Source organism: Melozone crissalis, unplaced genomic scaffold (genome assembly GCF_028551555.1).
Source record: "Melozone crissalis strain CALT ecotype California unplaced genomic scaffold, PUWL_Pcris_2 ptg000002l_1, whole genome shotgun sequence".
NCBI classification, from domain to species: Eukaryota; Metazoa; Chordata; class Aves; order Passeriformes; family Passerellidae; genus Melozone; species Melozone crissalis.
In genome coordinates this window covers 3,406,560-3,420,175 of record NW_026535780.1, presented here as the reverse complement: position 1 = coordinate 3,420,175, position 13,616 = coordinate 3,406,560, and the positions used below count along the sequence as shown (strand labels likewise).

Here is a 13,616-nt window from a genome sequence, read left to right as displayed (position 1 = left end):
CAGATTTCCCTGTGGGTGGACTAAGCTGCTCATCTTCTCCCACTTCCTTCCATTTACTTTTTGAAGACTTCACTGCATAGAGAAGGATAAAGTCAATGCCATGAAAGATGAAAAAGGTTTAAAATTACTCCTTCCTTAGGACACTGATTCAAAATCTCCGTTTCTTCTTGTTCTAGGCTATTTACAAAAAAATCCACCCAACAGAACCATTTCTATCCTCAGGACATCTTTGAGAAGTTCATTCACTATTCCATTGCTTAAAGCTAAAGTCTACTTCATGGACACCTGGAGAGAAGAGGTGAAAAAAAAGAGAAAAAGTGAATCCTACACATGCCATTCCTTATTTTACTGCAAAATATAATTTGGTCTGTGACAGATTCACTGTGCTTATCAGTTTGCACTGTGTATCTTTAGCCTCCAATGTGAGGTGACTGGAGAAGGAGTGACACAAAGCAATCCAAATGGTCACCAGAACCTTCCTTCACCTTACAAAACTTCCCTTTTTTATGGCAAAATACTTCCATTTATGAGGTAAACACAGCAGAAGGTATCTGAAGGGGAAGGACCCAGCCCTTTGATGCTGTTTAAAGGAATTGCATTTTGTGAGACTTTTGTTCAGTGGAGGGGATCCAGAAGTGGATCAGTTGACCTTACAGATTCTTAAAATCCACCTTTATTAATCCAAGGGAAGCCTAGAAATAATTAGCCACATCTTCTAAGAGGGATCTAGGAAAATAAAGTTGCTTCTGGGTCAGCAAATCTCTTCAGTGTCTCGTATCTGCTGCTTTCTCTCTCATCTATCTAAGAAGCAATTAAACAAAGAAATAAGAAAGCTGTGCAGCCATACAGGATCAGGTATTTACCAAAAATGGTGTTACCTGGATGTGTCTTCCTTGCCCTGCTTCTCCTCCAGATGCCAAATGCAAAGCTAAAACAACAGCTCATCAAACCCCTTTCAGTTGCAAACATCTTTTTAGGAAGAAGTTGAACCTGATTCCCAGTGTTACATAAACCACAGATATAACATCAGTAACTCCTCAGACTCCCAAGCTATTAAATGCAATTACAAACTGAATAAAACAGCAATCCACGACCTCCCAATAATGCAGTATTTCTCCATTTATGTATGAAAACACACTGGGGGAACAGTTCATATTGTATTTCTTAGTGAAGGATGAGCATAGCATAAATCCCTTCTATATAAACAAACTCTTATAGGCTAAAACAAAGAGCTATTTAAGTTTAAAATTCCAGAGTCACAGAACAAATCAACAAGCCAATGCCGATACCCTTCGAGTCTAAGAAAGCAGAATATTAAAAATTAATTTTTAATTCTTACAGAACATCTTTTTAAAGTTTTATACACAAACATTAATGCTGCTCTATTACCAAGCAAATTAAGTGCTTGAGCTATAAAGCAAAGAAAAACATCTTAAAAAATAAGAAAATATTGTTAAATGAGCACAAATCCCCCTTTCCCTCTGTAATTAGCAAAATTTGGATTGAAAAATTCCAAAAAATAGTTTGATGCTTTGTTTAGGAGACCCTCTAGTAGAGGCTAGGTGTAGCTGAGCCTCTAAGCCACAGAAAATTCAATTCCTATTCACTTTAATCAACCCCTCTTCCCATTTTGTGTCAAGAAGGGATATTCACTTTTCAGGAACTTTCAGCTACATTGCTGCTTTGTGAGACCAGCAATAAACTTCTAAGGAACAGCTCCTCAGGCAGTCATTTTATGCTGCTACAGGGAATTAAAAGTCATCCTCAGCTAACACAAAATCTTTTATTCAATGCAAAATCCACCACCTTAAATAGCCTCATTTGCTCCTCCAATTACACAAGCCTGCACAGTTCTGCTGAACAAGTTCTGTTTACCTAGGAAAATGCCTGCAGAGTGGTGTCAAAGAGCTCAGAAACACAAGAACTTGTTGCTTCATCTTAAGAAAGGCTTCCAGGAGCTCAGCACCAAATGCAGCTGAAGTTATGGAGCTGTTACAGGATGGAGCAGCATTCAGAGTGTCAAAGGCAGCACATACCCACAAATCCCCTCTGTGCATCCTTTCAGAGCTGCAAATTGATGAGCAGACCAAACCTCTGCTCTGTAGCTCCAAACTCAGCTGAACTTTAAGTGCAGTAAGGTTTACCCAGGGACTTGACAACTTCAGCTCAAAAGGCTTTGATGAAGCTGGAAACAGATGTGCAAGAATGCTGCTATAAAAATGAAAATAGGCAAGGCCAAGATGTACAAAACCAACTGATACAGCTGGGAAAGATGTTTGGGCACAGCCCTTCTTCAGATCTGAAGAAGGGATGTTAAATAAGTATCCTGTGTCTTCAGATGATAAACAAAAGATCAAAAAGCCAAAAAAACTCCTTTCTGATGGCAGCCTGAATGACCTACTTTAGCAAACATCACAGGGCCAGCACTGTCAGCATGTAACAGCATCTGACAGGGCCAAGAGCTCATCTCTTGCACAGTTCTGAGCTGCAGAGCACAGCTCCCAAAAACCTCTGGTACTGCTCCCCACAATCCCATTTGATGCATTTCAAGACTCAGCAATCAAGCTTTTAAGTGAACATGAGATCAGGACAAAGAAATGCCTGCATAAACAGAGGAAGAATATAAACCTTGTCTTGCCACATTGACAAGAAGAAAAGTCATAAACTTAAACTGGGAGTAGGAAAGTTCAAGGACCCTGAAATAAATGTCTAATAAGAATTTTTAAATTGCAGAAGAAGATGTGAAACTGTCATATTAATAGGTTAAATATCTTCAAGGAATGACTTAAGTCACGCTTGCCTTGGGGTAGGACAGAATTCCTTCACCCCTCAAGTTTTGAAGTCATTAGACAAAGCCTGATCACTTAAAAATTTCTACTTAATACTCTGCTTTTAGAAGTTGTATATAAAAATCTCAGTAATTATGTTACTGATGTTTCCAGAAGCTCAGTGGTAGTCACTACCTCTAACACCTCACTGGGTTATTTGGCTTCCTCACCCTTCTCTATTGCAAAGCCCCAAGTTTCAATAATACCTTTTACTCCACCTCTTGGAGGGCAAGGAGATGACCAGAGAACAGTCAGCAGGAATTTCAGTGCTGATCAATAAATTTTTTACTGGAACTTAGTAGTAGTCTGACCTTTCCTCAGTACCATAGAATTCCCTAAGTTGGAAGGGACCCACAAGGATCATCGAGTCCAACTCCTGGCCCAGCACAGGAACCCAGACAATCCCACCATGTGCCTGAGTGTTGTCCAAACACTCCCAGACTGTCAGGAGTGGTGCTGTGACCATTTCCCTGGGGAATCTGTTCCTTTTCCTAATATCCAACCTAAACCTCCCCTGACACAATTTCTGGCCATTCCCTCGGGTCCCGGTCACCACAGAGAAGTGACCTGTAGTGGAGATCAGAGATACTTGTTCAGCTGCTCTTCAAATCCATGAAAATTGGCTCCACTAAGACATCTGAAGACAATGTGAATCACAACATAAAGTCTATTAATCCTGGAAATACAGTTCCAGTATTTCTCTGTATTAAGCCTTTCACAAAAAGAGTTATCACAGATAATTCTCCCCGATTGTCATGGAAAAAAAAAATCAAACCATGTGAAACCATTCCAGTAAGTCATCTGAATGGACAATAACCAGAAACTTCAAAGATCTTCTTAAAGGAATAATTAGTGCACAAAGATATAATCTGTAAAACATCTTTGTGCCAGAGTTAAACAATGTAAGAATTTCTTAAGAAGTTTCTCATCTATCTCAAGTGTAATTCCAGCCCACTAATGGAAGCACAGGCATTTAACAGTCCACTTCTGTTACCCTGACCCTTCCTCAGAGTGAAGTCTTGAGGAAAAATGTACTTACAAGAACAGACTCTGGTGTTGTTAAGTCTGACCCTTCCATATGAAAAGCTGAGGAACATCAGCTTTATACCTGACAAAAGAATTTCTGCAGTTTTCCATATTCAAATTAGTGGTCCCTAGGGAAAAGACTTGCCAACTCCCATATCTTAAATATGCTCTTATTTTAAATATTAAATTTTATATTTTCTTCTGAAAAGAAAAAAGGGAAGGGGGAGCCATAGGTATCCATTTTTGTTCTTACTTCCTTTTCCCAGTCTTTGCTGTGCAAACAAAGCCAGCAAAAACAAGTTATGAGCTAAGGACACAAGGAGAGGGTTCAAACTATACATTAAGGATGTAAAAATAAACTAAAGGAAAGATCATAAAATCCTTTCTTTATGGTCATTTTAGGCGCAACTTACAACAAAACAGCTGGTGAAAGTTCTCCATGCAATGTTTTTCCTCTTGGTTCACTGCAGTCAGTGATGTTCCTCTCCAAACAAGCTCGTGTGTATTTTGGGAGAAGATCCCAAGCCACTCCCAGCCCAGGTCTTGCAGAACAAAACACACACTAATAACTAACATTCTGTATGAGCCAACTGCACAAGATCCAGCTTGATATTGAGACTCTTTCTTTCAGTCACAGTGTTATCCCCACCCTTCCTTTACTCCATAGCTGTTGCTGTGAAGACCCTGGCTGGTAACACACTCCAACACTCCAGCAAGGGGTTACAGAAATTCACAGGAGCTGCACTTGCTGTGGAACAGTTCCATAAAAACAGTGAGTGCATTGTGAGCATCAGCAGAACAGACTACAGACACATATTTAGGAATCATGATTGTTGGACTCCTCAGTTTGCCAAATTTCATCTTCTCCTTAAGTAATTCTGCACCAGAACAAGACACTTTCAGTGACTGCCACTGAAGGTTCTGTGCTGTAAAGGAGCAGCAGAAGCTCATTCCCAAAATCCTGATGCTCTGATTATAGCACACTGCTCTCCATGTGCCAGGCTGGCTCTGGTTCTGGATTTGTTTTTTCTCCTGTAAAAGAAGACAGATGAATTCTCCAATCACTCTTAGCAGATACACATCCTCTACCTTGCCTATACAAAAACTTTTACAAACAAAAAAAAAACCTGCTATGAGAAAAGCAGCAAACAATCCTGAAATCCCTAACCACTTATTAAAAATTTTTTAAATGTCCCATTTTTGTAACTTTGAGAAAGTCCAGACAAAATTTCAATTCAGATCTCCAAGTGCATCATTAGAATAGCCCTTGCCAACACCCCTCCAGCTGTTTCTGCACAACCACAGCAGCCAGTTTGCCAGCAAGAACATCCATGTGGCTGTACAGAGTGCAAAGAACTTTTCTGACTGTGAACTGCCAGGTCCTGCATATCCACCTGCACTAAATGGCACAGGACCCACAAGGAACCATTTTTGGTCTGTATTCCTTAGACACCAAAACAGGTAAACATCTTCTCAGAGTACATAAGCATCCTGTTCCAAGCAAAACATCTTGCCACAAGTTATTTATTTTTTGACAGCATGTAGTACAGAGCTGCAAGTTCCTCTGCAATTCCTCTGATATTGTACCAACAAAAATCTGTAGCTCACATTCAGTAGTTTCTGTCCAAGGTGTCCCTTCAACCCCGCAACAAAATAAACCCCTAAGAATTTTCAAGATTTTCTTCTTTAATATTTTATCCAAAAGCTCTGTAACTTGCCTTTTTTTTATTTTTTAAAGAACAACAACTTTTAATATATTTAAAATAAGGCACTGAATGATCCCCATTCCCTGCACCCTTAACTACACAAGACAAATTCACAAATTCACCACCTCTCAGATGGAAGATTGACCAATCTCTCCCTGGTAAACCTGCCTGAGGACTGCCACCAGGTGCCCACATGGCACTGAGGCTCAAGTTTCTTGTCCATACAATGAGAAAATTAATATAATCTTATTATTTCTAAAAAAAACTTTCCAAACTAGGAATAAAATCACATTCTCTATCTAAAAAATGAAGAGTATGTGCAGCTGACTTCATTCAAAGCTGAACTGCTCAACTGTAATTCAGGATATTTCAGGGTATCCAGGGTGGAGCAGCCACACCTTTTTCTGCCACTTGCAAAAGAACAATTTTACCTAGCAAAAGTATCCTTATCCCTCCAAACAGCAAAATTCCTAAAGATGTCATCTGAAATAGCAATTTCTAAGGAAGCAGGTAAAAAATTCCAATATGTTCTAAATGAGAAATTAATTAAAATAAAGAAAAATATCTTAGATACTATACATTCAGGTGGTACATTTGCATATGATGCACCCTTGATTGCTGGAATTCTTCCACTTTGAGGTGACTGCCCAGGACTAAAGCAAGAACAATCCTCACAGCAGTGTGGGTGTCTCCAAAACCATGGGAGCCAGAACTACAGGAAATGATAGGGGAATGTGCTGAACTGCTGATTTTTTGTTTATTTTAAAGTGTCAGACTTTATTGATCCAGCTTGTTAAGATTCATAGGGACACAGGACCTGAAGGACCTTTCATGTCATCAAATCTCCCTCCCTGCCTCCTTATGCAATCATGCCATAGCCCCATTAAGTGCCCAATATATCAAATTTCACTTTCTTTGAGCATAAAGTCAGTCTAGAGCAGATACCAGGGGTGCCACATCATTCCCAATAAACCTGGTTTATGTCCTGATTTTTTTTTTTTTTAATACATACTCTCAATTGTCTATATTGAAACTTGTTTTCTTTTGCCCCCTCTCCTCCTTTTCCTCTATCCCCATACACAATCCCAGAAAACCAATGTTCTGCAGCCAGGGCAAGTTTCTTAACTATAAATCATCTCACAGACTGCCCTGGCAAATGGGGGAGGATCCTGACAGCTGGAAGAAGCAAATGGAACTTGAAGAGGGAAGGGCCTGGATGACTAAGGCTGGTCACCCTCACCTCCATCACGGACAAAGTGAAGGAAGTAACAACGCTGGAGGCCATTTCTAAACAAATGAGGACAATAAGGTGATTAGAAATAGTCAGCAAGGATTTATGAAAGAGAAAACATGCCTGATCAACCTAATGAACTTCTGTGATTAAAATACAAGCTTGAAGAAGATGTTGTCATTTCTCTTAACTTCAGCAAGACTTTCAACACTGTCTCCCATGGCAGCACCATAACACACAAACTGATGAAGTGATGGACTGAATAAATGGACAGAGAGATGGCCTGGAAACTGTCTGGACTGTCAGGCTCAAATTTCTAAAGGAAAAACACTACAATTTAGCTAACTTGCAGTTTCATCAAGTGTTTAATACATCTCATCACCTCAGTATTACTACACAGGTCAGCATCACTAATAAAAATGTTCTTCCCAAATATTATTGTTGCTCTTGCCCTGTGTGGGCAATGAGCTGTAAAATACAGGTGGGAATGCAGGGAAGATGGCAGTGTCAAAAGCACAGTCAGAATAAGCCAAGAAAGTTTCACTGGAAAGGTTGGGAAATCCACAGGTTTCATGTCAAGGTCTAAGATGTCACCTTCAAAACAAAAACAAACAAACAAAAAGCTACATTGCTTTTCCTAATATCAGAGATATATAACAATGGGAAAATGCATTTTATGAGGTACAGACGATTAACTTTTTAAAACTACTCAACTAAATTCTAAAATAGGAAGATTTAACGCACAAATAACAAGAGAAACTTCTTCCAAGTGACATTTAAGCTTTGTCAGCAATAACCTCACCCAGCAGTAATAGCAGTTTCGTGACAGGGAATTTCGAAATCCAGCAAAAACACCTGCCTTGCTGGTAGTGAAAAGAATTCAAGCTACAGGCCATATCTGCATCAAAAGAACAGTTCTCTCACGTTTTCAGAGCTGTACAGGGCATGCAGGCATCTATTCTAACTCGACAGCACTGATACTTCATAAACTTGTTTTCAGTTCCATACTCATCACACAAATAAAATCATTACAACCCAAGCCATCATAAATCTATGAAAACTAAGTTTACTGTTGCTTAAAAACCAGAATTTTTAGTAACATTTGCAAAGATTCCTAGAAAAAAAGAAAAAAAATCCTGATTTTTGAAGGGATTACTGAAAGTACAGCTTTTAGAGAAGCAGTACAGGTTTCCTTGTGCAATCTCTTCAGCACCATGCTAGGGATTCTAAAATGGGAGGAACTGTTCAGTCTTAGTGCAGCTTGTATTTAATTCTTACTTAAAACTGAAGTGACAAATCAAAAAGCCACTATTTGGTACTTTTTTTACTTCTGCCTACACAGTTGGTTACCTTTTCCCCCCCTTTAAGCAGGGATATTAACAACAGTTCTCTGCTCATGCTACTGAGTTTATTCTCAGCTGCATGAATAATCGTTGCATAATTTATTACCCTCTGTAATACATGTGAACATTTATTTTAAGAATTCTGCATAACCTCAATTCTGTCAATTCTTGCCTGCTGCAACTCTGGCAATACCTCAACTGATTTTTAATTTTCTGTCTTTTAACATCATAGGAAGAACCCAACCCTTTGGGGCTTTGGAAATTCTGGTTGCTGTGTTTAAGTTCATCACCCAGGCAGGTGTAGCTTTAGGATGAGGAGGATCTTTTGCACAGCACAACATTAAATATCCCATCTCCTGCCCAGTGGGTAAGAGAAAGGGGAAGCAGGAGGTTGTTCAAGGCTCTGGAAAGTGCCAGGAGCTGAATCTGATTTCCTTCAGTGGATCATGAGCAGGCCCTGTGTAAGCAGCAAGGCCAAACACACCAAGAGACTGAATGAGGACATGCCTTTAATTCAGGAACATCTTTAGGCTGAGCTGAAATTGTGTAACTCTTTCTTTTTTTTTTTTTGTCCTAAATGAGGACTTGGAAGTAAAAATAGTTACAAAACCATTTAATATTTCAAGATAACAATGACAGTGTGCAAAGAATGCTTACCTAAATTGTACATTATACAGCAAAAAGTGAACACAAACCTATCAGACTTAAATATGCTGCATATCTGAAACAAGACCTAAGCAAAAGATGTATATTTCCTATTAATTCTTTGATACTTTATGTTAGGAGCCAGCAAGATTTTATTTGACTCACCAGATATTATCTGGAAGAGTCTTTGAGAATAAACAACTGTAGCTGAGATTCAATTTTGGCATAATGTTTTATTGAATTTTAAACCAAAAATCCAGTGTATGTTTGTTTCTTGTATTTGTCTTCATTTTCCTCTAGTTCTTTGAGACAGTTTCTTGCTTCCTTACTATTTCTTCATTCTGGTAATGAAGACATAATTGCACTGCAGGATCAGGAACAAAGGACCAGCTCTTAGGAAGAGTCACACCTACATCACACAGATGTTAGACCTGTTTTAAATTCAGAGTGAAATAAATCCAGGAGGGATTGCTTTTAATCCCAACAGTGTCAACAGAGAAAGTTTAACTGCATTTACCAGAGGAAACCAGACTTTCATGCCCCCAGGCATGCTGTGAACACACTTGTGTTGCAAGAGAACTTCATTTATAGACAGAAGAACTGTGTGCTCTACCCACCTTCAAAATTATAATATTTTAGCAAATTGTTCTCCAAACCCCTCCTGGCTGACATTCCAGAAATTCTCTATGCTCATCTCCATAGCCTCAATTCCAAGGCAGTAAAAACCCAAGTTACCCATGAACTTCAAAGCAGGGATAGAGATTAATTCAGGATAACTCTCCTGAGTAATGATTTAACGAACAACCTCATCAACTAATGCATTCTCCTGCACAGAAACAATCCTTCCTCACAAGATTTCACTGTGAAATAAGTGTTCTGCATGACCTTGATATACACTGCCTATATCAAATTTATGGATAATCCAACCTCAAACTAGACACTACAATAAAGACACCACCTGAAGTAGTTCCCTCCTTACTGCAAAATCTTCAAACACTGCAAAAGCCCCCCCCATATTATGATGAAAATTGAGAGCACTAAAACCAGGTGACAAAGTGAGAACATTTCTAGTGACATCTATTGTCCACTGCTGAAAGTGGCACTCTCTTTAAAACTCTAAAAAGGAAAATATCATTATTTATTGCAAAGATGAGTTTTGATGATTTAAACTTCCCATCTGAATGCAGAACCTCATCTTTATTCAACTATATTATATCTTTTATCCAGGCTGCTTCTCCAATTTATCACATTTCTTTTGAATTTTAATCACATCATCCAGAGTGCTTGTAGCTCTTTTTGTGTTGGTGTTACTGGCAGATAAAGACAAATCAAGTCCATTTTCATGGTCATTAATAAAAATACTGTAATACCATAGGACAATACAGACCTCTGTGAGACTCCAGCCTCCCCTTCTGACAATACTGTAACCATAATTTTCAAAACAATTTCCTTATTTCCCTTACCAGGAGGTGCTGCCCAATCTCTGCTACAGGTAAGCCATGGTGGGCAGTTTGTATATCCTCTCTAAAGTCCTCTTGCCATGGGAAAAGCTCATCCTTTGAGAACCCTGGGAAAACTTCTGCCCTCTATCAGTACTTGCAAGACACAGTTAAGGAGTACAATTGGGACACTCCCACACACAGACTCAAACTGAAAAGAATAATCTCACTGTGACTCAGATTCACACCAGCCAAACTCTTCAAGTCCCAAATATAAACTCAGAAAAAGTTTCATCACACATCCTTCTCCTTGAAGCTGCAGGAAAAAAACCAACAATAATCCTAATCTTCCTGTCAGCCTGACCTAAACACCAGGTATTTATTTTTCCAATACTTTCCACAAGTGCCTGCTTCACAACCACTCTCAGCATTCAAAAGAATTATAAAGATGTCATCCTTAAAAGAAGACTTCCACATTTAAACTTCTCTTCACTGCTTCAAGAAAACATGACTTTTTTGCAGAAGAGCTGCTCTGAAGTTCTTGTGGAAAAGACTACAAAATATCAGCTATCAAGCTTTTAACTGAAATTGCCATTTGATTCCAACAGGAAAGAGCAGCTACCTTCATAGCAGGTGTTAACATCAGCAAGAACAAATGAAAGAATGAATACATAACCAAAATGATCAAGGCAGAGGGCAAGAAATATCCAATCCCTTGATCAATCAGGAGTAAAAATGCACTTCAATCAGGATGCCAGAATTCACATTACAACAGGGAAGAGATGGACAAATTCCACCTGCCAAGATCAGGAGACATCCTCACTCTGAGCTCTGCATCAAAACTCCAGCCCACAGCACAAATGAATGCATGGATTTTAAAACTTTGTTAAAGGCCAAATGTAACAAACAATAAACAAAAAAACCAAAAAATGCTATTTTAAAAAATCAGACCATCGGGGTTGGATTTTTTGGTGGGGTCCATGTTTTTGGGGGGTTTTGTTCTCTATTTTTAGGTTTAGGGATTTTTTTAAAAAATTTTAAACACCACTGATAGAAGAGTCCACTAGAGCAGCTCAGCCACAAGTCACCTGTGTCACCAAGTGAACACTGTGTCACCTTCCCCACTGTGACCTGGGGAGATTCCTTCCCCCCATAAACCCCCAAACCCATTTCCCTGCACTCTGCCCCTCTGAACCATCACTAAAACCATTTGTGGCTGCTCCCAATCTGCTCCCTGCCAGCTGGATCCCACGTCCTGCTGAGCTGCTTTCAGCATTAACTACCTCACACACATATTTAACAACTGCCTATACAAAACACACCTCAGTCACCTCCTCCCCTTGTCAAAATACACCATTGAAATGGGAAAAAATCTGTACCTCAACATGTTTTGTTTTGACCTCAGATCCCCACATGACTACGTACCATGACAGTGCCAGTAAGAACCAATATTCTGATTATATAAAAGCATGACTGTATCATAAGCAAGCCCTTAAAAGCTGCCTGCTGTCACATCAAGACATAACTGAAAAAAAAGAGATCTTACCTGCTGGCAAGGGAAGTCTTGAAATATCTGTAACAATAAAGAAATACATTTAGAAACAGAAGAAAAAACAGCTCTACAACTGCAGTGACCTCATAATTTTTCTGCAAGGCCATACTTGTTTAATAAAGCACATTATCTGAAGCAATTTGCTGGCTGCTATGAATGCCACATGCAAATCAAAAGCATTTTCCTTGTCTCACCCTGCTCATTAACAGGATTATGCTTTGCTCACCTAACTGAAGGACAAAGATTATACTGAAGGCAATGAGTGTAATTACTGCAGCACAATACAGGTCACTACGCACAAATCAAGTGTTACATACAAAATTCACCATCACCTACAGAACTTCAGAGCTCCAAGTGTCAGGGACAGTCTTTGCAAATGAAGAGGATTCTACAGAATGTTTTCTTTATTCTTAAATATTTGGAGAAGAAGTAGTCAAACTTGCAGGCAGATAAACACAGAACACAAGAAATAATATTAAAAGAAAGGACACTGATTTTTGTCATCAAGGCACATTAGACACAGTTGCTGAACATTTTTATAATAAATACTAAGGCTGTCTTGAGCTGCAAACAATGACCACTGTCTCAGAGCCTAAATAGAACATAAAAAATTATACACTAAAAAAATTAGCCATTAAACTGTAAATCCTTATGTTGTTCCTGCCTGCTTTTCTATTGTCATCTCAGTACACATCATCATGACTGGGACATGAGGTGCCCATCAGAGTTCAAAACAAAAACTAGAACCCACAAAGAACTAGAAAGAAAGAATTACTCAAGTCTGTAAGGACATGGACTGGGGACACACATCACAGCATTAATGAAAACTGAAATAAACTCAAGGGGGGGCAGTGAGAAAGGGCAAACAGTAAAATAAATGTGAGAAAAACTGAACTGAAGAAAAAGGTCTGCAGAGTGATTTGGTTAAAGGAAACAGCAAAGTTGAATAATAAATTGTCACACTGGGTACAAAATCCACATGGAAACTGAACTTTAACCACAGGTGTAGCAGCTGAAACAGATGCAGAGATTACAGGGGCAGATGGTCACTGCTCTGCTACCTATTAGAAGAAATAATGAGGCTTAATAAATTTATTAGCCCTGCTTTCACCAACAGATTGTTACAATTCATGTCTGTGGCCAGAAAACAGGATGAAACTTCAATAACAAAGAGAATTACACCTAAAATTTAAAGGCATCCCACAAAAAATTGTAAAAATTAACTGCACTCCTCTGAGGAGATGATGAAACAGCAACACAGAAAGCTGAAATGCACCTAAAGTAGGAAATCAAAAGAAAACAGGACACCACAAAAAACCCAGAGAAAATAGCGAATGCCTTAGTCTGGTAGAATTTATACAATTATAAATTTATACAATTTTTATAAAGATAGTAAATTGCATTTAAAAGATGCCCATCATGCTGTCTGCTTAGGAACAAAACCATCTTACATGTAAGATATGCCTTGAGACAGGTGATGCAGCCAAGGAGACCCAGGAACTGCAGGAAGCAAAAACCCAACAGCTCCTGCACAGAATCCAGATCAGCACACAGGGAATGGAGCTTCCATCCAGCAGCAAGAGATGTGCAGGGACAATTAATTTGGAAAGTTACATGAAGATAAATGTTGCATCATTTTTTGTTTGCGTATGCTTAATTGTTTCCATGCTCTTTTTTTTTTTATGAAGTCACAGAAAAATTCCTGCCTGCCACCAGGCTATACAATAGAACTGCTGCCATATGAGTAAAGCATTTAAAACTGTGGATTAGAAAATACCAGTTTTGATTTTAATTTTTCTACAGTGACAGAAACATATGTTTAAATTCCATTTTTAATTAACAACTA

General features: G+C 38.8%; 1 protein-coding gene across 2 annotated transcripts in view; it reads right to left on the bottom strand.

The window, feature by feature from the left end:
- Positions 1–13,616, bottom strand: part of PTK2 (protein tyrosine kinase 2) — a 188,316-nt gene that overhangs the window by 136,944 nt on the left and 37,756 nt on the right. The window contains exon 3 of one of the 2 annotated variants that reach the window (XM_054295768.1): positions 11,765–11,791. The exons of the other annotated variant lie outside the window; for it this stretch is intronic. The gene's annotated coding sequence lies outside the window, so the exon portion shown is untranslated. The remainder of the gene's footprint in view (positions 1–11,764; positions 11,792–13,616) is intronic. 2 annotated transcript variants of the gene reach the window in all.